This window comes from Elephantulus edwardii, unplaced genomic scaffold, assembly GCF_000299155.1.
Source record: "Elephantulus edwardii isolate Elephantulus edwardi_28Jun2011 unplaced genomic scaffold, EleEdw1.0 scaffold00100, whole genome shotgun sequence".
Lineage (NCBI taxonomy): Eukaryota > Metazoa > Chordata > Mammalia > Macroscelidea > Macroscelididae > Elephantulus > Elephantulus edwardii.
Window position 1 is genome coordinate 4,562,938 of NW_006399850.1, and position 4,615 is coordinate 4,567,552.

The 4,615-nt window shown below is 35.0% G+C and overlaps 2 pseudogenes; one reads left to right on the forward strand and one right to left on the reverse strand.

The window, feature by feature from the left end:
- Nucleotides 1-1,192: 1,192 nt before the first annotated feature.
- On the forward strand, nucleotides 1,193-1,865 carry LOC102861481 (annotated as a pseudogene).
- Nucleotides 1,866-3,385: 1,520 nt separating this feature from the next.
- On the reverse strand, nucleotides 3,386-3,771 carry LOC102861895 (annotated as a pseudogene).
- Between the last annotated feature and the right edge of the window lie 844 nt (nucleotides 3,772-4,615).

Here is a 4,615-nt window from a genome sequence, read left to right on the forward strand (position 1 = left end):
GATTACAGTGAAAGGGTCAAGAAATCCAGTAGAATGAAAGGTACATAAAGAAACAGGAAAGAAATTCTGCATGCCTGTCTTCTCAAAGATAATCACAGTAAACATGTACTAGTGATTATATATACACATAAATACTTACATATCTAATTATATCTCTCTCATTGCCATCCTGAAAAATTGTTGTTATTGTTGTTGTAGACGACTCATAGGGACCCTATGAATCAAAGACCTGAATACTTGTATATCTTTCATCGTTTCTCCACATTCGTAGAGTTTCCAGAGGCAAGCTGTTTCGGAAGTGGATGCCACGCTTGCTTCCAACTTAAAAATATGTGATCCTAATTTGTAGATTCACTCTATGAACAGTGCTCAGGCCTTACGTTTATAGGGTCGCTATTAGTCTACAATTCTACGGCACCTAACAACAACAGTAACAATTTGTAGATGAAGAAAAGTAAGGAACAGACCAGTTTAAATAGTGTTAACCCCCCCCCCCAAATCTCCCCAACTCAACCAAACCAAACAAACCAGTGGTATATAAGTCAAGGAGAGAACACCGTGCTGCTAACTTAAAGACTGCACTTCTCTGATGGTTTGAATTGATTAGTTAACTATAACTAAAGGTGAAATAATTAATGTCTTTGCTGTTTTTGGTGTTAGGTCCTGTTGGTTAGATGCCTTCCATAGGTTTTTGGAGCCTGCAGATCACAAGAGAAGAGCTGACTCATGTTTGGGGTTTGTTTGTTTTTTTTGAGAAGCCACTGGTGGGTTCAATTCAAACAATCAGAGAGGTGCAGCCTTTGTTAGCCACACAAGCGCTCTCATTGATTTGTATACTACAGGTTTGGATTTTTTATAAAAAATGCTGTATAAGCTGCTTTTCTTCACCTACAAGTTAGGATCACATATTTTCAGCACACTAAAGCTACAAAGGACTTGTTTACAAAGGAACTCCTAGAAAGTAGTAAGATAAAACCAACACAACTGCAAAATGTATGAAGGATATAGTTTAAAGAGAAAGAAATACAAATTACTAACAAATATAAAATGATACCCAGTCTCATTCATAATTATATAAATGCAAATCAAAACAGTGAGAAAAAATTTTAAACTATGGTTTTGCATACATGAAAATACTTGCTGTGATGGGCATTGAAATTGTTAAGCTTTTCTTTCCATGCCCAGCAAAGCCATGGCTAGTGGTCCCAAGAAACATCTGAAGTGTGTAGCAGCTCCAAGGCATTGGATGCTGGACAAACTTAGTGGTGTATTTGCTCCCAGTCATCTACTGATCCCACAAACTGAGAGAATATCTGTCACTGATCATTTTCTTAAGAAGCAGACTTAAGTATGTCCTGACAGGAGATGAGGTTAAAAAAGTCTGCATGCAGCAGTTCATTAAGATTGATGGCAAGGTCCTAACTGATATAACCTACCCTGATGGTTTTAGGGATGTGATCAGCATTGACAAGACAGGAGAGAATTTCTGTCTGATCTATGACACCAAGGGTCAATTTGCTGTTCACTGCATTACACCCGAGGAAGCAAAGTACAAGTTATGCAAAGTAAGAAAGATCTTTGTGCACACAAAATGAATCTCTCATCTGGTGACCCATGATGCTCGAACCATCCAACCCTGATCCTCTCATCAAGGTGAATGACACAATTCAGATTGGTTTGGAGAGACTGGAATGATTACTGATTTCATCAGGTTTGACACTGTTAACCTGTGTATGGTGGCTGGAGGTGCTAACCTGGGAAGAATTGGTGTGATCACCAACAGCGAGAGCTCTTTCGATGTGGTTCATGTGAAAGATGCCAATGGCAATAGCTTTGCCACCCATCCAGCTTTCCATCATTTTTAGTCATCTCCTTAACAGCCTTCCTGAGTTTTGTTGATCATCTACTTTTCCAAGCTTAATGTCATTTTCTAGGCACTAGTGCCTCCTGACAACATGGCCAAAGCATGAGAGATGACATTTCTTCATTCTTGTATCTCATGAGTATTCCAATTGCACTTCTTCTCAAACACATTTGATTATTTTTTTGCAAGTCCTTGGGATATTCAATATTCTTCTTCAAGATCCTAATTCACAGGCATTAATTCTTCCTGGATATTCTTTATGCACTGCCAATTTCCACATGGAAATGAAGCAACTGAAAATGCTATGATTTTATACCATAATTGTCCTTTTATGACTGATTTGTATCAGCCAGCATAATTTCTTTTATATTTATCCATGCTGTGCCGTGTTTCACAAAATTTAAAAATATATAACTCTTGAGTCAGCAATATCACTGCTCTGAATATACCCTAACAAATTCTTGAAAATGAATATTTAATAAATATGCAAAGACAGTTTTCACTTTCTGCAAACAAGGCTGTGTTATCTACATAATATAGGTTGTTGGTGAATCTTCCATTAATAATCTTAATTCCACATTGTTGTATTAGTTAAATCTGCTGCGTGCTACTTCTTTTAGATGCTAAAGTGAAAGGATATCAGTTTAAAGAGTAAGGTGCACCTGACTCAAGCCATAGCATTTTCAGTTGCTTCATTTCCATATGAAAATTGGTAGTGCTTAACTAACATTGACTTGAGCATGGTTGAGATAGTGAACATGGGACACGATTGAGCAATGTTTTAATCTGTTGTTCACAGGGTTACTGTTATTTGTAGTCAACTCTATAGCACCTAACACCAACAACAGCATACAAAGGCATTAACAATATCACCTTTAGTTATAATTAATAACTAGAAATAACTTATATTCCATCAAGAGGTGACATTGTATGCTATGTACTAACAATAAGATGTGCTGTAACCATAATAAAAAGCTGAGGTAATGGTCTATGTGCTAGCTATACAAACAGATAAGTTATTATATAAATTTTATGTGTGTATATAAAGAAATTAAAAAAATCTGTTAATCATAGCCTTTTCTTTGTAAATTTTCCATTAACTCTTTTCTTATCTTGACATTTATTTTTTGCTTTCTTTACGGTATATGCCTTTCCATTCTTAGTTGTGTCCCTTGTAGATTGTATAGATTTGGATATGTTTAAAGCTAATCAGAAATTTATTCTCTTGTAATAATTTGACTCATTCTATATTTATTGTCATAGGAAATGTATTTGATCTTATTTATTTTTTAATATACAAAATATTTTTAATTATTTGACACAGCAGTGAATATAACACTCTATATTTCCTCAAGTGAGACAAAGAATATAATTTCTAATTCCCAATGTTGTTGTTTTGTTGTTGATTGCCTTCAAGTCGAGCATGCCTATAGTGACCCTGTGAACAGAAGGCCTGAAACCCTTTACAAGTATTGACACTTATCAAAGTGCATAGTTTCTAGAGATCCTGCCAATCATCTTTTACAGGATTAATTTCTTACATCTGTGATGCTCTCCATGAAGATATGAATGATGCTTAATATAAAGAACATTTTGTCAAGTTGTTCTCAGTAGGTTAATCTTACTTCTAATCTGGTTTTCAGCACTTGATCATGTGTTTCTTTATTATGAACAGGATTGAGTTGAGGGATGGGTTTTGTGTGTTCATGGAATGTCCACAGAAGGGTGGTAGTATACTCTCTTCCTGCCATCAGATGTCAAAGCAAGCTCAATCTTGCAATTATAGTCATCTGGAATAGAAGAACACATAAATTTATGACAAACACAACATAAAACTCCATTTTGAATTGGAAAGAAATGTCACAAAACAATTCTGACATTTCCTGCTTTACTGATGCTACTGCCATAGCGACTCTAAGTTGGTTGTCAGGTGGTATGAAAAAGTGTTTTTGAAGAGACACTGCTTTAAAATTTGCTACTAGGCACACTTGTCCTCATCCTTTGACAGCATCTCACAGCAAACCTGCCATTTTGTCTCCAGTTTGGCCTTACCCTTGTCTTCTTATTTAATTAATATACTTTCTTTTTTTGGCTTCTTACTTATTCTTTATAATTTGTTATATTAGCCAACATTTGTCTACATGATTTTTTCTTTAATTGCTTGTATATTTTTTCAATATTGCAAAAGAAAAATCTAAACCCAACTTTTTATTTAGAATTTTAAATTTTGTTTAACACTAAATAAGTTGACTAACACATGTTTTGGAGAGGATTGTTTCTATTCTGCTCCTCTCACCTCATCCTGCTGAGGATATAGAAAGTCCCTTGGATAAGAGAAAAAAGCTCTACAGGTTTTTTTTTTTGGTTTTTTTTTTCCTTAGTATATCAATCTCACTTGTTTTGAACAATTCTTCAGAAATATCGATTAGCCACATGTTGGATTTTTATTATTGCTACTCTCTATCAGCTTTTAAATTCGATCCATCTTTCAAACCTCTTTTTCATAGCAATGATTTCATTTTCTGTAGTTGTTGTTGTTAAGTGCCTCAAGTCATAGACAACTCATAGTGACCCTATGAATGAAAGAGCTGAACACTTGCATATTCTCCAAGTTCATTGGGTTTCTGGAGGCAAGCTATATTGGAATTGAAATATTCCTAAAATTCGCAGTGTAGTATTTCCATGATATTGGTTTTGTGTGTGTGTGTCCTTAATTTTGTGTCAAGAAAAATCTGTGTTTTAACTGAAATT